This window comes from Acipenser ruthenus, chromosome 33, assembly GCF_902713425.1.
Source record: "Acipenser ruthenus chromosome 33, fAciRut3.2 maternal haplotype, whole genome shotgun sequence".
Taxonomy (NCBI): Eukaryota; Metazoa; Chordata; class Actinopteri; order Acipenseriformes; family Acipenseridae; genus Acipenser; species Acipenser ruthenus.
Genome location: NC_081221.1, coordinates 11,850,721 through 11,876,708, shown reverse-complemented (window position 1 = coordinate 11,876,708; position 25,988 = coordinate 11,850,721). Strand labels below are relative to the sequence as shown.

At 40.1% G+C, this 25,988-nt stretch overlaps 1 long non-coding RNA gene across 1 annotated transcript; it reads right to left on the bottom strand.

Moving 5' to 3' along the window:
• Positions 1-22,147: 22,147 nt before the first annotated feature.
• On the bottom strand, positions 22,148-25,735 carry LOC131704942 (uncharacterized). The gene is made up of 3 exons (XR_009310062.1): positions 25,695-25,735; positions 23,151-23,257; positions 22,148-22,283 (listed from the first exon to the last, which is right to left on the bottom strand). It is a non-coding gene; the product is annotated as an uncharacterized LOC131704942 (long non-coding RNA).
• Between the last annotated feature and the right edge of the window lie 253 nt (positions 25,736-25,988).

Sequence of the window (25,988 nt, the reverse complement as noted above, 5' to 3'; positions counted from 1 at the left end):
ATTCCATAAAACAAGAAGTGTAAAAAGTGCAAAATAAATGTAATTAACAGAAGCTCAGCATCCTGTTTTTATTGATATCTGAATGCTGCCTGGAGCTTGTGAGAATGTTATACCAACATTATGATGAAATGTTCTGGCAACATAAAGAAAATCATCCATTTGAACGTTGCTACAACATTTTACCAAAATGTTACCACAACCAAAGCATAATGTTGTGGCAACGTTTAATTGTTAGTTGGGTTGTTGTGGGAAGCTTATTTAAGCCCCTTTCACACTGGTACTTCTACCTGGGTCCGGACCCGGGTTCTGGCTACCCGAGTCACAATCCTGCGTAGTGTGAAACCACGTACCTGGGTCATACCCAGGTTAACCCCGGTCCCAGCGACCCACTTCAGGATGTGGGTTGACACGCTTTGACCCGGGTTAAGCTATACAAAATGCATGACAGCCGACGAAACAAACAGCCACACCTGCGTGAAGCTTTCAGTTCTGCAAGGAACATTTCTGTTTATTCTGTTTAGACATATTTTTGTTGCTTGAGACACACCATGAGCCAGATTGCAGCAGGGATGGAGAAACATTTGTTCTAATCAACATTTGGTCCGACAGTTCAATCCAGAGAAGCTTGGATGGAAGCGTCTGAACAAGCTACTTACGCGGCATTGATCCGCGCATTGTGTACTTGCGTCAGTCACCCAGGTGAACCCTGCTTTATCAAAAGTAGTGTGAAATTGCGTAGCCGACTAGGGTGGGATTTTTTTGTTGTTGTTGTTCCAGAGTACTTGATGGTGTTTTCATACTTTACTGGTTGCAAATCCCCGTAATCATTTCTAGCAAGCAGTGTGATTTTAAAGTTGGCAACCCTATAGCCGACGCGCATGACACTGTGTCCTGACCCGGGTATAGATCATGTCAGTGTGAAAGGGGCTTTAGTTTATCTCTGTGAGTTACTGTGTTAGACGGAGAGTGAACTGCATAAAGAATTGTATTTAACAACTTTGATAACTTGAACAAAACTTAAAATGAGGTTTCCATTATGTGAAACGGTAATGAGAAAAACGCAACTGCAAAGGCAATTTTGCAATTTTTATGTTCAAAATGTTCACCTTCTTGTGAGAAGTGGCTTACCTTCAGTCAGAATCACAGCGCATTACAAAGCATCTTCGTCTGTGGATGGGAGATTTTTCAGGTGGCTGATTTATAGATGTTTACGGTGACTCCCTTATAGAAAATGCAGTTTGTCCCAAAGACTGAATGGAGAGATCCTGTTGCCGAGGTAGTTTTCATGTAGGAAGCGTGGGTTTGTCTTGGATTTACCTGATTTTCACTGGGTGAGGAAGGTTCTGGCTGGTTTTCTTTGTGTTGCTGTTTGACAGGTCGCACTAGTGCAACGCTCTGTTGCTGGTGTTAATGAGCGTGTGTTTCCCGCACTGTGTGATATACGCAAAATATCAACTCCCAAGTTACGATATTTATATTGTGGCGAACGTCGCGGTTGACGCAGTCAGTGTCTTCTCACAGGCAGAGATGGGACGCGAACCTGGGACCTCCCCGCTCTGAAGCACAGCGCTGATACCGCTGTACAAAAGTCTGATCCCATGCTAGAGCTGGTATCGGTTTATATATTTGATTGCGTCACCTACCAGCTCTGATCCCCTACACCCGTGCATGCTACAATATATAATTTACAGTTGTATTAATATCCTATTGTGTGTGTTATGTGATCGTTATTTGCCATGATTCCTAACTATTCCATTAAAAAAAGGCTTCTGAAAAGACTCCTCTAGGTTGAGGATCCCAGGTGGTGAAGCATATTAGACCTGGTTTCAGTGCACAACGCAACACTGATATGCTTCCCCACGTGTTCTCAGCTATGTTGTCTTTTCAGAAGCAATTTTTGCTTGGACAGTTAGAAAGCATGACCAACAGAAAATGATACAGAACGTGTGTAATAGAACATTAAACAGGTAAGAAACACAATCTGAGGAAAGTGTAGAGGATAGTAGCCCTTTAACATTATTGAGCAACTCTGCTTCTGTTTTCCAAAACAGGTTTTCAATTATTTTCCTACTGTGAGATCATGTGGTTCCTTAATTAAATTCTTTATAGTTTTTACAATAAAAGCTTACTGTTGTATCCCCGTGAAGAATAGACTAGTGTTGCAAAGCACTGCCAAGGCACAAGAAAGCAGTGAACAGGGGAGAATTGGAGAATGGTAAAGCACTTTACCTGCTTCTATAAAAAGTGTCATAGCTCAGCTTTGCCACTGACGCCCTGCCACATTGTGAACCCCAGGAGTGAGTCTCTCTAGCAGGCTGACACAGGGAAAATTGTATTCCTCTCAGGGGCAAAAGAAAATTAAAATCTTGACTTGGGCTTCAGACTAAAAAAAAAAACAAGAAATAAATATTAGATTACTCAACAGGATACCCACCTTTCACATGCAAACAAAACTAATGCTATGAGATGGACTGCGTGTGTTTCCCGCACTGTGTGATATACTGCTTTAAACAGGATCTGGGACAGTCAGTACTGTTTAAAAATCATTGACATATGAGGGAAACCTGCTTCGTGGAAAGTGGCAGAATAATTGAGCTCTGGAAAATAGACAAGCTAGTGTCAGACCAATCAGACCTTGTGAAAGCTGCTGCTGTGATGGTGATTACACCTGTACAGGAGGTTTGCATTACTGTGAATAGCAATTAGCAGGGCCTTAAAGTCATCAAATCTTGATGTTAAACTGGCTTTGGCTGAGACTTTAGTGGGCATGTGTACTCAAGAAGGAGGCGTATCAGAAGTGTTACACAGAGACCGACTGGCCATAATATTAGAGAGTTCTGCAATGTGCTGTGTGTGGTCATGTGACAAACCACAGAACCATTCTGGACAAACACTGGACACAATAGTCACAGATAGAGGGTTTAATTTATAATGAAATACAGCTTTCTTCAGTACATGTAATCCCCCATTTCAGAAACAACATGTTAATAAAGAGTGCTGCATGGATTACCCCAACCAGTGATACACTCACATGCTGCAAGGTTTGCAGTAGCCATCATCTGGTCTGCGCCCCCTTTCTTTTGCCTGACGGTGAAGGGTTCTCTCACAGTATATTTTGTTACCCACAACCCCAGCCATAATAAAACAATAAACACAAAAAATAAGTACTATGCAATGAAATGTAATAAAAACATAAACACGGCAAATAATATATAGGTACAATTATACACTATATAAATTACTGTAAAATATAAATATCTGTAAAATTACAATACAATCTAAATTACTGTAAAATATAAATACCTGTACAATTAATTGAGTGTGGATATACAAAAACCAAGGCTCTACTTAGTGTTACAAAATGAAGACTGGAAGACTCAGAAATTTCAGTTTGAAAAACATATCTCACAAGCAGGTATAAAATTTTAAAGTACCTTTCAGGAGCAGATATAAAATTATAAGATATAGCCTTTTCAAGTACTTCGCAAGAGCCATTGTAATAAATGAACACTTATCTTTCTCTGCCATTTGCCTCTTACTAACGGTTTCCCCGCGCGGTTTAGTATTATAGTGGTGACGTTAATGTAGACTGCCATCAATTTACAAATGGTATCCTGTCGTTGACAATCTCACCGGGACCCGAACAAATGTATCCTACGTTGGAATCAACCTTGCCGACCTTAGACTGCCTTAGGCCAACGTCAGCTTCCTGTCTGGGATAATATACCTGAAAAATGCTTTCTCTCTTTCCTCAAGCTCTATGGTCTTGAACATGATAATGAATTATCCCCTGAGTCTCATATATGAGAAGACTAACTGAGATCTAAAACAAACACTGGTCATGACAGTACAGTGGAGGTGCTTTCAGCTTGAATCAAATCATAACCAGAATGTATACAACTCAGCAAACGTTCCGACTACAAGTCTTTCTTAATGCCAGAAAGAAAGACTTCCGGTCAAAACGTTTGTCAATGAATTTCTGTTAGCATTACTACATATACCCCTTTTGAGTGTTTTATTGTGGATTGAACAATACACATTGGGTCTTCTGTGACCGGACGTTTTTGTGATTTGGGGCTATCATGTCAAGGTTAGTTCTCCCATACTCTTTGCTCTTTATAAAGATGACAGATTGAATTCTACCCTGCTAAAAAATAACAGTGAAAACAGTGTGAATATGACCAGCTGAGTTGAGATTGAGTTGTTTAACTTCACTCTGGTGTCAGATGAACACAAAGTAAACAGACACAGGGAATTACACTTTAGTGGAAAATTGATTGCGATCGTGAGAAACTGTGCCTTTAAGGAGCTTAGCACTGGAATTCCTGAAAAAACACCATATTGGATATGCTTGGACACATGTAATGTCAAGTCAGTTGCTCCCCCAGAATTATATGCCTGAGCAATGGAGTTTAAAACGTGATCCATGGAAGGATATTGAAGTTAAAGGCTACATAAGGACCTTTTCTTATTTTATTGTGTTACATTTTCCCATGTGTTGCTACAACTGTTTACTCATGGACCTCTCAGAACTACATTTCCCATCATCCTCCTGCTCACTGGTAAATCCATCTCAGTTACATATGTGAGCAGGAGGATGATGGGAAATGTAGTTCTGAGTGGTCCATGCGGGTACATGTGAAGCCATCTTGAGGCAGGGAAATGCAATTTAAATGCAATTTACATAAACAGTTGTAGCAACACATGGGAACATGTAACACAATCAAATAAAAAAGGTCCTTATGTACCCTTTAAATGGGTCATTTCCAAAGACCAACCCAGTGTGGTGGAATAATTGTAAATTAGATTCGATCTTGACACTGTGCATTTTGCTTTTGTATGGGGTGATTTAATAAGCTGATCCTTTTTTTCTGATAATAACAAGAAGCTTGATTATGTGCATTGTGACTGCTTGCTAATGCATCACTGTAATGGTGTTCTACTTGCATGCATCGCGCTCCAAGAGGCTGATGTGAATCAATATTTTGTCATTTCAGAAATTAAGATTTTAATCCAGATAGAAAGGAGATTGCACCGAGATGGGGGCGGGAGGCATGATAACCCATAATGATGGTAGTTCGCTGGAAAAAGACATTGTCTTACAATCATTTTTACACGTAAATACACTGGACCAAAAATTGGAAATACCTACAACATGTAGCACACACCTTTGCTATAAATAAACTATTAGTCACTGATGAATGTATCATGCAACTGATGTTTATGAAATATACTATATACAAGTTGCATCTCCCTGTTGCAGTGACACTAGGCAGAAGATTCAACTTTGACAGCCCTTATAAAACATTACAACAGTAAATCTGCTCTGTAATGTTGTTACTTTTCCCATGGTTATACTATATATATATATATATATATATATATATATATATATATATATATATATATATACAGCTCTGGAAAAAATTAAGAGACCACTGCAAAATTATCAGTTTCTCTGGTTTTACTATTTATAGGTATGTGTTTGGGTAAAATGAACATTTTTGTTTTATTCTATAAACTACTAACAACATTTCTCCCAAATTCCAAATAAAAATATTGTCATTTAGAGCATTTATTTGCAGAAAATGACAACTGGTCAAAATAACAAAAAAGATGCAGTGTTGTCAGACCTCGAATAATGCAAAGAAAATAAGTTCATATTCATTTTTAAACAACACAATACTAATGTTTTAACTTAGGAAGAGTTCAGAAATCAATATTTGGTGGAATAACCCTGATTTTCAAGCACAGCTTTCATGCGTCTTGGCATGCTCTCCACCAGTCTTTCACATTGATGTTGGGTGACTTTATGCCACTCCTTGCTCAAAAATTCAAGCAGCTCGGCTTTGTTTGATGGCTTGTGACCATCCATCTTCCTCTTGATCACATTCCAGAGGTTTTCAATGAGGTTCAGGTCTGGAGATTGGGCTGGCCATGACAGGGCCTTGATCTGGTGGTCCTCCATCCACACCTTGATTGACCTGGCTGTGTGGCATGGAGCATTGTCCTGCTGGAAAAACCAATCCTCAGATTGAATTTTTGCGCCATCTTTTTTGTAATTTTGACCAGTTGTCATTTTCTGCAAATAAATGCTCTAAATGACAATATTTTTATTTGGAATTTGGGAGAAATGTTGTCAGTAGTTTATAGAATAAAACAAAAATGTTCATTTTACCCAAACACATACCTATAAATAGTAAAACCAGAGAAACTGATAATTTTGCAGTGGTCTCTTAATCTTTTCCAGAGCTGTATATATATATATATATATATATATATATATATATATATACTATAGTTTACCAAGGTTTGCCATGTTTAATATGCTTTACCATACCTCTGGAGACTTCACAATGCTTACCTATGGTTTAACTATGCTTTATTACGCTTGCCATGCTCTTACTATGGGAAACTTCTGTAAGGACAGTACCATGCTGGCTGCCCATGGTGGCTCTGCACCCTATTGAGAGAGTCATGGCAGGGGCTTCTAGATAAAGAATAAGCAGCTTGAGAATGTCATTGTAACTGCTCGTGAATATTCCCTTATACACCCTGTGGCAGGGCAGAAGCCCTGAATGTGTAAATATGGAAGTGTGTGTTAGATACGACAGGGCTGGAAATTAAGATTCCAGCCCTGGTTGTCTTGGGTGTGTTTGTGGTGGTGGTTGGCAGGAATATAATTAATTCCTATCCCTGCCAAATACATGTGCACAATGTAGCCAGGTGTTGATTGAATTATTAGTTCTCAATCAACCCTGGCCACATGGTATATAAGGGAGCTACACAGCTCCATGAGAGAGAGCCTGCGAGAGAGACACATGCTCCTGAAATGTTTGTTTAAAAGAACTCACCGTGATAGCACTGCTTGGGTGAGGGTTTTTTGTTTTTCATTTTTGTGGTTTGTGATTGTTTTTGTTAAACCTTTTTATTTTGTGTTTATTAAAAATGCGCGGCAGCACTTAAACTGCAGTTTTACTGTCTCCAAGTCTCTGTCCACCTAGCCATCCTGTCACACACCCTCACTATTCTATGGTGTTTGTAATCGTTGGGATAGGTCTGGGTTCTGTTCAAAGCCAGGGAAAGGCAGATTAAGAGAAGAATGATAGCTCAATACTAGACCAACAGAACCACTCAGAAGGGATGCAAACACAATGAGATACCATGAGTAGTAACGGGATATACAAAAGCAATTAAAATGACAACTGAAGCTGCTTGCTATTCATTGAATTACCAGAGCTGAATGCGCTGTGATCTCTGCTAATTCTGAATGTGCGGTGATCTCTGCTAATTCTGAATGCGCGGTGATCTCTGCTAATTCTAAATGCGTGGTGATCTCTGCTAATTCTGAATGCGTGGTGATCTCTGCTAATTCTGAATGCGCGGTGATCTCTGCTAATTCTGAATGCGTGGTGATCTCTGCTAATTTCTGCTGTGGAGGGTATGACTGAGATCGTTTACAAATGAAGGTGTGGAAGGAGGATTTTATTTCTGCTTTATTTATCTCTTTATTTTCTATGCATTTTAGGAAAGTAGTTCCTTACAAATGACTTGCATTGTGATGTCAGTTTATAAAGGATGACATATCAGTTATTGCACTGATGTTTTTTTTGTAATTACTTGGTGTTTTTTAGGGTCCTTGTGTCAGGGCAGAAGCCCTGCTGCTGTAAGTAGTTTGTGTATGGGAATGTAAGGTTAGCAGGGATGGGGTTAAATCCGTCCCTGCTAGCAATCACAGGTGTGACCATTACCCAATTAGGTAATTGGTGCTAATTGGGGAGTGGCCACATGTATAAAAAAGGAAGCAAAATCCTTTGTTTATTGGAGGAGATGAGTCGAGTCGAGTCGAGTCATGTCATGTCATGTCATGTCATGTCATGTCATGTCATGTCATGTCATGTCATGTCATGTCATGTCATGTCATGTCAATATGTTTTATTTGTGTTGTTAATAAACATGTGCAACAGTGCTTTAAAACTGCAGCTTTCTGTCTCTGGGGCTGGTAACCAGCCTGGGCCTTGACACTACCCTGTCACAGTCCTCTTTCAAAAAATGGGTACTGCACATGGTGAACCGTTAACTGCCTTGATTTTCCAAGCTTTTATCATACATTCCTAGCCTCCAATAGATGCTTCGGATTGCATGTGGCTGTAGTCCGATAAACTCTCTACAGATATGTTTAACCTTTCAGGTACAGAGTGATTCTAATGGGATTATGAGGATCCTCTGTATGTGTGTGCACTGGTTACTATATTACTGCAGTGTATGTAGCTTTCTGTGCCGCTGCTTTGATCAGAAAGCCAGCCATGTCATCTACAGTGTTCAGATAATGCAGCCTTAACTGTAGCCAAAACATCTGTCTACTTGACTTGGTTACCTTCACTGTAATAAGAGGAGGAGGAGGAGGAGAGAAAATATTAGGAAGGGGAGGTGATCGGAATCAGAAACCAAGTGGGCTGGTCTTCTGGGACCAGTTTGTTATTTTGTTCATTCCAGCACGTCTATCAGTCTTAAGCAGCACTTTTAACAATGTTAAATCAAAATTGATTGTGGGAGCTTTAATTAGCTTATTACTGCCAATTCTTAGGCCATGCACAATACTAGACGAGGAAGGCACACAAACTCCCACTAACGAAGCTCCACAGTGGTAGCATTTACTCAAGCCCTTTCCCTGATTCCATTCCATCTTGGATGAGAAGAAGAATTAGGCAAATAAAAGAGAAGAAATGTCATTATAAACTGGCCGGACTCCAAGAAATATGCAGGCTTTCAAAGGCAGCAGCATTAAATATCTGTGCCCTTTTAGCAGAGTGATTGAACCGCAGTCTTCTCCTAATTACGTCAAAGGTGTCAGCGAAAGCACTGCTAATAAAAGCTGATAGGGGAGTATTGCATTTGACTCTAATAAGAGCGCTTATAGACTGACGAGGGCTGCCGAGCCCACAATTACTCAATTAGATCTTCTCATGCAATTAGGTGGAGGACTGGCTGCTAAGGTTGGAGCAGGTGCCAGACAGGAACAAGCTCCTCCGACAAGGCTGTGATCTGCCGACTCCAGGAGAGCAGCATTCAGCAAAATAACATTCAAATCCACACTCGACTCTCCAATCCCAAACCAACCTGTCATGCAAACTCGTGATGAAATAGTTGCTGTGGAAACTGTTTTTTTTTTTACTTTAAACAGTGACCTGCATATACATAGTACAATGCAGGATCAAAAATAAAATAGTCTCTATTGTATTAGCTAACAAAATAATTCCACGTCATGCAAGTCTATTCACTATAGATGTCTCATAGATGTGCAGTTTTAAAAGATGTTAGAATAGACGGGTATTTTCATTTTAAAACATGATATTGAATGCCTATACTAGGTTAGAAATCACTGTTTGAAAGCCCTGATTTCATTGAACATTGCACTTCCTTGGTCACCTGGAGAGTGAAATTGTCCCTACCCAGCATTCTTTCCTGTCATTAACCAACCAGCTGCTTCCTCTATTGATTGACATTCTTTACAGCCAGTAACTTCCTTTGACTCCCCAAGACAGTGGTCACGTGAACTGGGATGTTAACAGACTTCCAGACAGGAAACTTTCTTTATCCTAGTGTAGTACCAGATGTCATGTTTTAAAATGAAAATGCATGTTTGCTATAACATGTGATTCTTTCAAAACTGCACATTTCAGAAGACAGAGCAGATAAAATTACAAATATATATATACTACTGTCTTTATATATTTTTTCAAAGGTTTATTACTGATATTTAAGTTGGTATCAAAACCATTAAACAAGACTAGACCAGATATTTTAATCTGATACAGATTACTGCACTGAACGGGGTCCAGCGCAGTGGGTTTGTATAAGAGAGAGTCTAGGGCAGTGGTGTCAAACTCCTGTCCTCAAGGGCCGCAGGGTCTCCTGGTTTTCATTCCAACTTAAGATCTCAATTAACATAACTGATCTAATTATTTGTTGAATTTGACTTATTTAATATTTTTCAAGGTCTTTTACAGTTGATGGTTTTAAAAATGCACTTGATTCGAGGTACACGACCTATGAAACATTTTGAGGCCTAAACAGAAGTATTAAATGTGTCCAGTTAATCAAATAATTAGATCAATTAAGTGATTGAGAGCTCGGGTGGAATGAAAGCCAGAAGACACTGCGGCCTTCCAGGAGTTTGACACCCCTGATATAGGGGGTCTATCCTATTCATCCAATTAATAAACAGCACCCTTTCTGGTACAGTATGGTACATGTTTCTACAGACACGAATGCACCAAAGAGGTTCACAGCCACTGTTAGATGCTCTCAAGTTTACTGATTGACGCAGTGGTATGTTGAATAATAGGCCCCATTGTCTACAGTCATAAAAATAACGAGACAGCATGGGGCATTACTCACCATGTTCCAGTCAGGAGGGCAAGTTAAACAATACAGCTGCTGACACGATTAACTGAGGCCTTGTCATGTACTGAATGGGAAGAAGCACGCCATCTGATCATTTAAATGATTCATTTTAGAGAGTTAATGACGACAACTATTTCTATAAAATCTTCATTATGAAGATCATTATTTTAATTTGTGTATCATTTTTGTCACGTTACTTAATTTTCATTCTAGTCTTTGTCTTGCCAACGGGACATTTTTGTTTTCGTTATTATTATTATTATTATTATTATTATTATTATTATTATTATTATTATTATTATTTACATTACATGAGAGTAGGTAAAGCTTCATGCTAATATTGGACCATTTCCTGACGTATGAACTGATTAACGCTTCCAGCTTCTCTACTGTTGTCAAGGAAACCTCATACACAGTGAGTGGCCACAGAAGTCTTGGCAGTAGACCAAACTGAAAGCACCAGAGTTTAAGTTTGCCTGGTAAAGCGCTGCTGTCTATGCTATTCAACCTGTGCACTGCTTGTTATCTCACTTCTCCCACACAAACCATGTCCTTTAGGTCCCCATCTTACCATCTCCCAAGACTTTTCACAGGCTTCTCAGACACTGTTGGTATTGCCTCACCGTTAATGTAGAACCTCTTATCCACTTCTTTACCTTTAATTATAGAGGTGCCCCTTGACTTATTCGGCATGAATTGCATTTGTGCCCATTCAATGTTATTGATTAGTTTGCCCAATAACCGATTAATGCAGGCTACTGTTGTAGTCATGATTGTCATGTCATCCATGTATGCTCTAATTGGTGGCAGTCACATTCCAGAAGCCAAGCGTTCTCCTCCCACTACCCATTTAGAAGCCCTAATAATTACTTCCATTGCCATGGTAAAAGCCAGTGGAGATATGGTGCATCCTGCCATTATTCCAGCTTCTAGGCATTGCCATGTAGTGCTGAATTCTGAAGTTGAAAAACAAAAATGCAAATCTCCAAAGTAGGCTTTTACTAAGTTATTGTCCTTGGTACACTGAAAAAAAATCAAATGCTGCCCAAGAAGCTAATCTGGTACAAAACCGTAGGCATTAGCTAAATCCAGGGCTATGTTTGTCACAATGATGTTGATATAGCTTCAATATCTTGATTGGAAAAATGTCCTGAAGTATAATAATGGCCCCAATAGGTCAAGCATGTCTCGATATAGAGTGGGTTAATATCTGAGAGAACACTCCTGAGGCAACGGAGAAATTCACAAGTAGGTTACTAAACAGGACTTCTCTCACTGCAGGTCTCATTAATGAACTAATCAAAACAAAGTAACACCACATTTGCCCTTTTAATCGTAGCTAACAGCGTTTTTCTATTACCTTTTTAGCACTTCCATTAGCTACATAGGGCAGGATTTTCAAAAAACAGTGTTATTGTATCGAACTCGTGGTATAGTAACGACAGCTCTAGTAGCAAGTGATTTTCATTCGAAATGTGTTAATTAAATCAATCCGTTAATGCTTTGAAATTGAGTTGATGAGGTTGTTAATGAACACATCTTTAAAAAGCTTAATTGTCGCAGGTCCCTGTGGCAAAGTGGTTAATTGTGTGCAGGTGCAAGAATGCAGTAGTGATCAATGAACAGACGATAACCCAGGTGCAATGATATTTTATTTTGTAATCCAATTGGTCTGATGACCCAAAGACAGTAAATAATAACAATTCTAACAGGCAATACAGTGGCGTGTATTGCTCTGATTTAATCCTCGGGTTGGTCCTGAAATAATAACAGTCCCGTTCCTAAACACCCACACGTAACACAAAACACAAACACAAGTCCACAGTGCATGCTCTAGTGCTCAATGGTGCAAATACAGTTTATCGTGTAAACAAGTGCAGTGTTGTCCAGGTTTAGTTCTGGCTTTTGGCGACAGCTCCTGATCGTGTTAGCCATCTAAATAACAACAAACAGTATATTTATTAATGACAAAACAAACAAAACACTCATGATAACAACACAGGTTTCTCCTTCTGGTTCAGCTTAACCATAACAAGGAACAGATCACTTCGCTACGCCCCCTTTTGCACCGTCAATCGTGACCCCTTGGTTAACTAGTGCAACCGCTCCTCAAATCCGCGGCTGCCACGTCATTTACCTTCCGGGTCAATGATTTAGTGTATCGTAGCTCTGCCCCCTTTCTAGATGACTGACTTCCTTCTAACCCTGGGAATGAATTGTCTGGCCATCCAGTCCAGGGCACTCTGTTCCCGTTACACAGCACCCTCACAGGCCGAGAGAGAGATTTATCACCAAGAATCATTCTGTCTCATATCACATATCCCACCACTCAGAGTGGAGCAGAAAGAACACTTGGCTGAACCTACCTTTCCCATTACTCCGCATTTTGGTGTTCTTTCCCTGCACAGTGAATCATATGATACATGAAAGGCTGCTATGCCAGATACCACTGAGTTGTCCGGGCATTGCTGTCCTTCATTGTACTTAACCACTTGAGTGGGGCATGGTCTGTGACGAGATCAAATGAATGTCTCAGCAGGTAATATTGTAAAGAGTGAGTAGCCCATTTAATGGCAAAACACTCCTTTTTGACTACGGAGTAGTTGCGCTCCCGGGGGAGCATCTTTTTGAAAAGGTACAATATCGGGTGTCCTACTCCGTCTACCGGTGTGGAGGATGAATCTCTTGGTGAAATTTAGTGTGATGAGAGTAGGGGTCTGGCAGAGTCTCTGCTTAATAGTATCAAACGCCCCCTGACCATTTAATCGAATTTGGTGTGCTCTTTGGTGTTTGGTGTGATCAACTAAGGGATTGACAACTGTGGCATAATCAGGGATAAATCTTTGGTAATAACTGGCTAACCCCAGTAGAGACCTAACCTGAGACTTGGTTTTGGGGATTGCCGCGTCCACCAAAGTCTGAACTTTGGTGACAACGGGTTTCACCCTTCCATTCATCATTATAAATCCCAAATATTGCGTCTCTGTTTTGGCAAATGCACATTTTCTCAAGTTGGCTGTTAGCCAGGCTACCCTTAGAGACTGAAGGCTGGCCGTGATCCTAGCCAAATGCTCTCGTCAGGTGGAGCTGGAAATAACCACATCATCAATAAACATTGCCGCATATTAACGATGTGGGTGTAAGACCTGGTCCATCAGTCTCTGAAAGGCAGCGGGCACACCATGTTGCCCAAACAGCATGGTTGTGAAATGGAACAGCCCTTCAGGAGTTGAAAACTTGCTGTAACGTGTTAGACAGAAAGTTAGTTCCGTGAAAAGTCAGGATTTCCTTGGGGATCCCTACTCTAGCCATAATCTGCACTAGTTCTTTGGCTATTGCAGCTGCACTAGTGGACCTCAATGGAACTGCTTCCGGGTATCACGTTGCATAATCTAGCACCATTAATATATGCATATACATGAAATCAGAAGGTAGCAAAGGGCCCACTATGTCCATGGCAATGCGTTCAAAAGGGGTGGAAATAATCGGCAGTGGGACCAAAGGGGCGGGGTGTACTGGACCCAGTGATGCTCTCTGGCAGTCTGGGCATGTGGCTACATATTTCGTCACTTCATTATGAAGCCCTACATAATAAAATCGAGCCAATATGCGTTCCCTTGTTTTATCAGAGGTGCCCCGCAAAAGGTATATAGTGAGGCGTCGTTATTTTGGTTTCACACTATGTCCGCGCTTGAGTCCGGTTTATTGAGAGGGGCTGGAGTAGCTTCTGCTCTAGATGGCCCAGTAACCTCGCCCTCTCGGTCACACTGCGTTCTGACCCCCTTTGACTGGCGTTTGTTCCCATCCGAGCGTTCTCCTACCAGACCCCAGCCTCGTCTCATTCATGCTCCCTCCCATTTTTTAGTCCTTCTCTCTTTATTTGTTTTTCTAGGACAGAAAACAGGAGAAAACATTTCAGCATGTAAGGGGAAAATATCACCAATCATTTCCCCTTTTACTTTTTCTGACACGTTTATGTGTGTGGCTTAGACTGCCATTAAATTCATCAATTCTTTAAATTTTGGCCAGTCTCGGCCCAGAATACCGGGTGGGGTAATCTTTCCACCACCCCTACTACTAGACGTTTTATCGGTCCTTCCGATGAGTATATTTTTAATGTGGGGTATGCCGCCGTGTCTCCATTGATACAGGAGATAGCCACCTGACCTCGTGGCTGCTACTACACACCGCCCAAGAAAGCTGTCCGAATTAAGGTCTGCTCACACCGTGTCCACTAATGCGTGGATTTTCACATTCACGAAAACCACATCAACAATACAAGGCCCCTCCCGACCATTTTCCCCTTGCTTGCCCGCTTCTGATGACCTGGCCTGGTGTCCCGGCTGGTGGCATCTAAAACAGGTAGGGGGAAAAGAGGGAGCAGAGGTTAAATATCTGTCCCGTTGCTGGTACGGCAAAGGGGCAGGGGCAGCAACTCTACCCCAGCTGGGGGTCAACCCATACATCACTTCCTGTCTCAACGACTTGATAAGGGGAACTAATCAAAATGCATGTTAACGAGATCAAGAAAGATGAATGGAAGCATAATTCGCTGTGATGGAACCTATTAGCGTACAGGGAGATGACTCTCCCACCAGAGAGCGGCAGCCAAATGGAAATAAAAAATAATGGGGATATCTATTTTATTTAAACTTCATTTAAAATTGTGCATTTTGTCATGCAGAAAGTACATTTATTTAGAACACTTCACATATAAAATGCTGATTTACGATTATCTGGCGTGTGGGTAAAAAAAAAAAATTAAACCCCATTAATCATCCCCCTCATTCGGTGGGATATTTTGCCACAGCTTACTATATACAACTCTTTTAATTTGCAATCTTTTTTTGGTTAAAGAAAAAAATACCATAAGCCATCTTTATATATTGTTTGCAATTTATTTTCTTATGTTGACTTTTGTATGTGCGATTGTAGGCTATAAATAAATACATGCGTTTCAAGTGTCATTGATGTTTGTAGTTGTTAGTTATTATACATGTATACCATGTATGTAACACAACTTGTTTATAATTAATTGTTCAGTGAATTCCTCTAATCATGCATTTTCTCTGTTACTCTTTGGCCTCCTCAATAAATAAACTCAACATGATTAATAGTAGCCAACACTTACAGTATTATAAGAACATTGTATATGCATACAAACGTGTGAGGGTGAAAGTGTACATTGTACATAAAGTGTGGGGGGAGTCTGACAACATTACAAATACATTTAAGCAAAATCCATATCTCGATCACATTCCTAGTGGATCTGTGTGTCCTTGACGCCTGTTCTTTGTTCTTGTGTCCGCAATCACCTAAGGAAATGTAATTTCTAATATGCCGCTTTCTATACCAAGATTTCAGTTGTATAATTCAAATAAAATCTACAGTAGATGTCAGCTGTCATATAATGTACGTGTGCAGAATTCAGATAGGCTACAATTGCATTGATAATTTCCTGGTAGTCACTGGGTGCAAATAACGGGTATATCATTTTAGCAATACAACGAACATTCCATAAGGTTACAAATAGTTAGAATCCTCGGCGTCACAAATGCGGTCTTTCATTAATTAAAACCCTCCTTTTCCAAGTGCAAATTAACTCCTGATAAATTATGACAATTAATATGGATTTGCTTTCAAATTCCCACGCATGCAAAATAAACAGTCGCAAGAAGCCCTTCTCATTAAGATATTAACATTATTTTGTAAATCAACATAATTTCAGAAATCACATTAGGACGATTATTTAATAATGAAATAGGCATAACGACCACCTGCAAAATGCCAAAATCAATGCTACATACCGAACACTGGAGTTACCATTGACGAACTTTTAAAAATCCCGCCCATAAGTCTCAAATGTGCACTTGTGAATGAAAGATGTAGCAGGAAGTATATTCGGTTTGAAGCATGATATCTAGTGCTACATTAGTACATAAGAACATAAGTTTGGGAACAAGAAAAGACCATTCGGCCCATCAAGGCTCTTCCCATATCTTTACCATTCTCCCCTACTGAGAGGAACTCATTTAAATGCACAGAATCTCGTATTTTTTCAATGTTCCCCGTGTTTTGGATCCGACTACTTCACCTGGTAGGCTATTCCATGCATTTATAAAAAGTGCTTCCTACCTTCTGTTCTAAACTTACTTTTATTCAGCCTCCATTTTGTTCTTGTATTCTTTGTGCTGAATTTCAAATAGTGTCTTGGGTTAACTTTATCTAGGCCATTTATGAATTGAAAGACTTCAATCAAGTCCACTTTCCCTGTGTTTTCTAGGTTAAGCAAGTTCTCAGTTAACATTTCTGTTCAGAAATGCTAACCAATGTTTTAAATACATGTTCTTGATTATTATTAGCACTAGCAATATTATCACTGCCCCCCCCTTTAACACTATCAGGCAGTTTGTTTTCGCTTTTTCTTTCTAAATTAAATGCAAATGGGTTAACTGTAGATAGTGGCCTGAATGGGGGGGGGGGGGGGGGGTAATACTGAAGGTGGCTTTACAGTGCCAGGACTGTAATACAAAGTGGCCTTAATCCTGGTTTTACTGTACAGTGTATCCCTAAAATAATTCAAATAGCCAGAACTAGAAGATTCCTAAAGTGATCTCGGATACAACAGTCTCCCTGGCTTCTATAATGAACCTGACCTTTTGTCAGCCATTCAGAAATCTCCTTGCACACTTGATGTAATGGCAGTCATTGTTTAAATAAGTCATTTATAACGAAGCAGTCAATTTGCGAATGTTTGTTGTGTTGAAACAGTGAGATAAAAAGGAAAGAAGAGGCGGTGGCTTCTAGCTGACCAACCTCAGTAACTAGTGTAAGTGCTTTCTGGTGGCTACAGCCCTTCTCTCCCCGTGTAAGAGCACTGGCAGGGACCCAGAGAGATGTTTCACAGTCGGATAATCAGATCACAGCTTCCCAGGCTCTGCTGTTTAAGGGTGGCTCCTAGCGGAGAGAGGATGACTCCACAGCGAAATGAAACTTGTTTGAAGGAAACAGCATCTAGCAGCTCTCGTCGCCTGTCAGTTCTGTAATTACAAACCACTGGGTCACAAAATCACAGGGTCTACCCAGACTCATGCGGGGGGAGGGGGAGAGATTTATATAACTGTGTTAAAGCATAAGCAAATAATAATGTATTTCGTCATTCCATAGGTCTCTGATTGTTCCTACATAAAAAAAAACACACACACACATTATGGGAAAGGTGAATTACATTTAATGGTAATTTATTTGAGGTTGTTAGTGATGAAAATGTATCAATCACTCCTAGCAGATGCAACACTTCCAGCTAATTCACATGAAGGAACCAAGTTGACATTGGGAAAGAAAAAAGAAAATTATTCTGCCCCAGATTTTGTCCCCAATTTAGAATGTCTAATTATGCTCCCTCATCATAGAAACTCCTCACAACAGTTCAGAAAAACTGAAGGTCAGTCAGCGTCCTCCGATCCCCAAGCCAGTCGTCTCTTTACACCCAGGAGATCCACGGCAGATGTGAGCTACAGGCCTGTGGAGGACAAAGACCAGCCCTGCAGGTGTCTGCTTTGAGTTCACCAGGCACCTGGCCAGTACGGTCCGCTGCATGACTTACCCTGCACACCACACAGCTGCACCTTTACCAGGTGAGCCACTCAGGGACCATACAAGATTCATCTGACACTGTATAGAAAAGACATCACCTGACATATTCTTTATTGTAAGACTGCTGAGGATCTTTCAATCAATCACAAACAAACTCCATTCATGACATCAACCTAATATTGCATATATTGGATCAGCTGGCATCACCTGCTCTCAGCCTCAACCCGTTCACTTCTCCTAGTGCCAATATTCCCTCATGCTCAGACGCCTGCCATCCTATCACCTTCAGTCTGATTCCAAGTCCTGCGAAAAGACACTACAATTTGGATCGACAAATGTCACAAAGGGTCCCATTGGTTTTGCTGCAGAATGACTGATTCATTTAGTCAGACTCACCGCTGAATACAACTTTATTTTTTTAATTAAAATTAGAGATCCCTTTGCAAGTTACTCTGGGTCATTACAAGAATGTATTTGACTATTTCTGTGCATTTATGTACATGCTCAATTACGAGGCTTTCAATTTGTTTATTTTTTTCCTCCAAAGGAATAAAGGTGTCAGTCACTGAGGAACTGTCATTTATCCCTCGAACCAAGACCCATGCTACCTGTGGTGTTCCTATGCCCTATTGGCAGTGCTGCGTTTCTAATATTCTGGCCAGCCCCCGCACATAGCAGGCTAAACTTGTCTTCTGAAATCAATTTCCTCTGAGATTAATATCCTGTGAGAAACCACTCGACCCTCCCAGCCATATACAAGCAGCCTTTATATCAGTGTCTTTCAAAAGGCAATATTTTAATGATACTTCCCAGTGCTACACCAACACAGACGACCACCAAATCCCCTTTGGGTTATACAAGATATACCTTCCTGATGTAATAATGATGTAAAAACAACTGGCTTGATTTCACAAGGAACAAGGGAGTGGGGCTGCAGCAGCATGGTTTACGACAGCAATAACAAAACTGGAGGAGTTCGCTCTAATGATCCAGGAAATGCTTTTTTAACCGCTCCGGTGCGACTGTTAGCCAGTGGTAAACCATGCATGAGACATCACACTGTTTCCTCTTCATTCAGGGATGCTCTCCTTCAAAAACACTAATAGCCAGGGCTGTAAGCCCAATTTTGCTTCTTAATAGTACGACCAACCTTATCACTGGCCCTCATTTCATATCATACCAATTTAATAAACAGCAAGCCAAAAGAGCTCCAAACAGCTCGCTAACGACGGGCCAAAACAATGAAATATGCTTTGAGCTTATATTTAAAAATGCTGACTTCATGGGAAGCTAATTCAGTGACCTTAAAACCGGGGAAATATGGCAAATAGACCTCAGTGTGTGTATGTTGATGAACAAATTAAGTTTCATTTTTTACCTACAGCACAGGAAGTGAGTATGTACCTTGAAGAAACAGTGTGTTCTTTTTAATTGCTAGTGTTGTACTGGCAATATCTGTACATCCCAATTGAAAGAGCTTTTAGTTTCTGTTTGTTAATGTCCTCTTGTCTTTGTAGGATGGTTGCAATCCTTCTGAGTGGTTCTTATTGCAATTCATTCAGGAGCAGCTCTTTAGTTTAAGATGCCAGACAAAGATCTAGGAAACATGGGCTAGATCCATGCTTTGGATCAAGTTTCCTTTGGTTTAGGAAAAAAATAAGTATGATATTGCAAGTACAACACTATATACTGTTCCTTCCTGCTACATACTCACTTCCTGTGCTGTAGGTCACATTATCTGAATGCAGCTCGAATATGGGGCATAAATTGACATACATCTCACACTCACTTTTAATAGAACTGTAAAGAGCCCCAACACAAGAAAAAGGACACCAGTGATAATATGCTATTTCTTTTAAAAAAAAAAAAATCATGGCCATAAAACTTTTAACTGTGATGTGTTTCACTGCATTTAAACAAGACTGCAGCTGATGGGTGGTAGGGTGGAAGCTCCATTTGTAAATTGTGTTTTATTTCACAATTTTTTTTTATTTCTTATTGTTTTTCAATAAAGGTGTATTATTTTGAATTTAAATTAATTCCATCCCTGCCAAATCCATGTGTGAAATGTGGAATGGATTTTGGCTGAATAACTGATCATCAATCAAGTCCCAACCACACGCTATACAAGGGCAGGAAAATCTTTTCTTTGGGTGAAGGAGTTAGGAGTGGTTCAGTGGAGGTGGCTGCTCAGCCTGAAACAGTACGGTACCTTTATTAAAGTATTTGTAGTGTTTTGTTTAAACTAGGGCTGTCAAGCGATTAAAAAAAATAATCGCGATTAAAAAAAATTAATCGTAGTTCATCTCGGTTTTAATTGCATATTAAATTGATACAATTACTACATCCATGTAATTTAAATTTGTTTTATTAAAATAAAATTGTTTAAAATGTGTTAATTCATGTATTTATTTAACCAGGAAATGTGCCCATTGAGACCAGGCAATCATTTAAAATTACAAATACAACCAGCACAATAAAACGTGCGTGTGTTTTTTTTTTGTTTTTTTTTTAAAATAAAATTATAAATCTGTAGCTACAGTTAGCTTCTAGGAAATTAACTGTTAATTGTGAAGAGAAAATGAAAAAAAACGTTGTCATCATATCCAAAAACTGCAAACTGACAAGAAAAAAAGCAGCCTTACTCCTTTAAAAAAAAAAAAAAAAAATTCTTATATTATCATACTTAGATTGATTCATGGGCTTGCAGCGATCCTGAATTTCTGTCTGGTGGGTTTAATTTGGTGTTGTATTGTTACTGATTGTAGCAGAAAAGCTGCTAGTGTATTCTGAGAAGTGAAGGTGTCTTCAGCACGGAGCAGACTAGATGTACTCATGTGTGATACTGGAACTCACTTTGACAGTAGCCAAGTAAGCGTCTTTCTGTCCAGTGAGCCGTCAGAACATTAAGAAAAACCAAAAAAAAACTCACAATCATTTTTAGTGCTATGCTCCATTATGTGGTTCAGTGACTAAATTTCTATTTAAACAATATCTGCACTCAGACACTCAATCCAACGTTGCTGCGGACGTGATTGAAGTACGGTGTGCCGAAAGACTCAAGACACAAAAATTAATCTCCAAAAAAATTAACACATTAAATCGCAGAAGTTAACTGCAATTAATTGACAGCCCTAGTTTAAACCTTTTAGCAGTGGTTAGGGCTCTGGACTTTTGACCGGAGGGTCGTGGGTTCAATCCCAGTTGGGGGACACTGCTGCTGTACCCTTGAGCAAGGTACTTTACCTGGATTGCTCCAGTAAAAACCCAACAGTATAAATGGGTAATTGTATCTAAAAAATAATGTGTAACAAATAATGTAATTGTATGTAAAAATAATGTGATATCTTGTAACAATTGTAAGTCGCCCTGGATAAGGGTGTGTGCTAAGAAATAAATAATAATAATAATAATAATAATAATAATAATAATAATAATAATAATAATAATAATAATAATAACTGCAGCTCTCTGTCTCTGAGTCTCCCTCCAGCCAGTAACCAGCCTTGCCAGCAACGCTACCCTTTCACACAGGTGTTGCCTTTATTGTTAAGGGAACTGTGTTGCACCTTAAAAGTGTGTAGTTAGGTATGGTAAACAGACAGAGAAGTATAACATTATATAGACTTCTACATGAATTATATTCACAAGTATTAGGTTTGCTCTGAACAAGGAATGCAGTGCAGTATGTTAAGACTTCACATAGTCAGAGTGGAATGTTAAACCTAGCTTTTCTGAGCGCAATGATTTATACAGCTTATGAAAAGGGCTAAAAAGATCTACCTGCGCAGTTAGTTTGACCCCTGCTCGCCTCTCCTGGGCTTTAATGTTCTTGTGAACGCCTCCACTGGGAGATCTCCTGATGCAGAGGTTGCAGTTGATCCCGTAGGGCGCTGCTCCCGATAGAGCAGCTTGTTTTTAAATAACCGTCGAGGAGCCTGTTAGGGCCTGTCAGACGAGCGCAGGGACCAGGGACCAGGGAGCCAGGCAGGAACACAAAGCGCTCTGGGAGATCTTCTGCAGCAGCAACACATCTGAAACATGTGGAACCAGCAGGGGAGGATCTGGGAGGGGGAAAAACAAAACTCAGGTGCCAAAATGTGAAAATGATTTATTTATTGATTTGGAAGAGCATCCCAAATGAGGCAACGTCAGGTTTTCCAACAGGATTACTGGATGCATTTCTCCCTGCTGTTGCTGGGCTGGTGTTGGGAATTAACTGCATTCGTACTGGAAACCACAGCCGCTATGCAAACCCCCAGCAGACGAACATCACCTGACTTTAGAATGAAAAAAAGAAAAAAAAATTAACAACAACTTTACTCTTGAAACGTGTGCATAGTATTCAGTATGCTGTTGCTGGTTTGGCCAATATAGTAAAAATGACAGTGACAGAGATCGAATGATTCTTGGTGTTAGATCTCCCTCCCGACCTGGGAGGACAAAGTGTAAAGGACTGCCCTGGACTGGTGTTAATAAGTGCTTTAAAAGCTCAGCTAGCACTCTTAAGTGTAAAATGTACCAAGGAGCATGATACAATTCAATGTGACTCTCTGTAAAATGGTCAAAGGCTCTCCTTTAACTCTGAGAAGCTTGCCTGCACTGTTTAAACCCAGCTCATCTTCTCACATCACTTTTCATTCCGTGGTTTCCAGCTCAGTAATGGACGCTGCCTGACATGTCTTCATTTGTTACACCCCAGGTTTCCCGCATGGCTAAGCACAGTGCTGTCTGATTCTACCATAATAAGACAGAAAGGGAGTGAGCTGGCACAATGCCACGCAATGGACTGGAACTGCATGATGAGATGGACTGCTGAGCAGAGTGCTGTACAATTTACAATTACAAGACATGAGCTACTGATGACCTCCACAGAATGCTTCATGTGTCTGCGATAAACACAGACACTTAAACATGACTGTAAATAGGCAACATGCACAGAGTCTATTTAGCCTAAAACAAAGAATTAGAGGGAACATGACTGAAGTCTTTAAAATCTTAAAAGGAGTTGACATAGTTAACCCCGAACCAATACTTTAAGCGCAGTACAGAAACCAGGACCAGAGGACACTTGACATTAAATAGAGATAGACTTAGGACAGAGGGTAGGAGACTCTTCTTCAAACAGAGGATATGAAATACATTACCCATGCTGTTGGGGCAAAATCACTTGGATCCTTTAAGAACCGACTTGACAGCTGCTAGGAACCGGGCAAGCTCTGATGGGCCGCATGGTCTCCTCTTCGGATGTACCCTACCCTCCATCAGGTGTTGGGACAAGTGAAAGAATGCAGAATGAATGGGCAATTGTTTTCTTGTTACACCCCACTGCCATTACTAATATATCTTTGTATCCCAGAACTATTTTTCTAACAGATCCAAGTCAATAGGTTTCTGCAATGCAATGGTACATCTCATTTAGTGTTGTATGGCAGTAACCCACTGGAGTAAAAGAAAGGACAAATGTTAAGGATTAATCCTTTCCACAAATGCTGTCATTTTATCCATATTTTATCTCCCGTACAAATATCTCCATCTGTACGTCACACTATATAAAGCCACCTTCAACAGTAATGTATTTATGTCGAAACAGTTGTCGTTAAGTTTCTTTGAGCGTTTCTAAATGCAGTGTTTAAATAATTATGGATGATGCTTCACTGTAGGTAAGACTTAGGAAACTTAGTCAAGCAGACACATGGTTTGGCAAGTGCCTTCATCCGTGTGTCAGGCAGGAGCCGAACGCTTCCTCGACTTCCTTTTTTCATGAGATTAAATGAGTCCAGATTGTTTTCACTCACTAGGCTGCTTTCAGACTAGTGTGAAGTTCACATCGCTCCTCGGAGTGCTGGTGTCACTTTAAACAAACAGTGCCTGGATACGGAATCCTCGCATAGAGCCCTTGGCAGCCAGCTCAGTCTGGAGCATAGGATCATTGTGGAGCAGTGTGGAGTAGTGGTTAGGGCTCTGGACTCTTGACCGGAGGGTTGTGGGTTCAATCCCCAGTGGGGGACACTGCTGTTGTACCCTTGAGCAAGGTACTTTACCTAGATTGCTCCAGTAAACACCCAACTCTATAAATGGGTAATTGTATGTAAAGTGAAATAATGAATAATGTGATATCTTGTAACAATTGTAAGTCGCCCTGGATAAGGGCGTCTGCTAAGAAATAAAATAATAATAATAATAATCATCATGGGAATCGCCAGACATCACGATACAATCTTATAGGGGAGTGAGCGGGGTGTGTGTGTGTGTGTGCGAGACTCCAGACAATTATATTGATTGGAAAAAAATAAAACACAGGAAAGTGGGTGTGATATATCAGACGTACAGACAGCCAGCTGCCTTCATGTACTCCCAGATTATGATGTGCTCATAATCTCGGAGATTGCATAAGGAATGTCCAGACCAAGTTCCATCACATTTGCTTCTCTAGATAAATGTAAACACTTAGTTGTGTTGTTGACATGTGGTACTCATGGCATCTATATACACCGCTCTAAATAACCAGTGCTAATGAATTTCCTTTTCAATTTTCATAATAATTGGCAGTTTGCTAGACATGTATTAAAATGTAAATGTGACAGGCAAACAGTTGGCCCTGGGAAATAATAGGGAAATAATAGCAGTCCAAGATTCGTTTGGCAAACTGAGATTTTCTATGATTTGTTTGCATGTAAAGGATAATCACCAAAAACATGCATAAAACCCGAGAGCTATTCTAGCTTGGCAGCAGTGACTACAGTGGCTCTGATAGACTGATAGACCTGCTTGCATTGCCTGCAATCTTCTCCCCCCACTGCCCCTGAATGTATATCACACAAGCACTGCCCCTGAATGGATATCACACAAGCACTGCCCCTGAATGTATATCACACAAGCACTGCCCCTGAATGGATATCACACAAGCACTGCCCCTGAATGTATATCACACAAGCACTGCCCCTGAATGTATATCACACAAGCACTGCCCCTGAATGGATATCACACAAGCACTGCCCCTGAATGTATATCACACAAGCACTGCCCCTGAATGTATATCACACAAGCACTGCCCCTGAATGTATATCAATTATCATTTATTTCTTAGCAGACACCCTTATCCAGGGCGACTTACAATTGTTACAAGATATCACATTATTTTTACATAACATTACCCATTTATACAGTTGGGTTTTTACTGGAGCAATCTAGGTAAAGTACCTTGCTCAAGGGTACAGCAGCAGTGTCCCCACCTGGGAATGAACCCACGACCCTCCAGAGCCCTAACCACTACTCCACACTGCTGCCCTGAATGGATATCACACAAGCACTGCCCCTGAATGGATTATTAGCAGACGCCCTTAGCCAGGGTGACTTACAATTGTTACAAAATATCACAATACAAAGTATAACATTACAAAATATCACATTGTTAAATAGCACATTATAAAATATCACATTACAGATGAGAGCAGTTATAAAGTACAGTAAAGTCAGTAGAAAAATAAGATCAAATTCAAATAACAGTAAAAATAAAGAATACAGTAAATAATTACATTATTAAGTTGTTGTTAACAGAAAATATAGTAGGCTGGCACAGCTAATTAACTATATATATATATATATATACAAACCATAACTATACCACTGGACGGCTATGTCATTTACCCGTCACAAACACTTTAATTTAACACAGATCTGCACAGTACCTTTTTCTCTTCACAAGCACACGGCTTCACACAACCTGGCACACAGCCCTGACTGCGGGGTTTCCCCTGCCTTTATGCAGGGGCCTCATTAATTCAATTAAATAAAACAATTACACCCGTGGCTCTGCAAACACAGCATCACTCACATTTATCTGGCAGGGACAGAAATTAACCCTATCCCTGCCAACCACCAACACATTTCTTACAGGCAGGGATTTGCCACTATATATATATATATATATATATATATATATATATATATATATATATATATATATATATATATATATATAT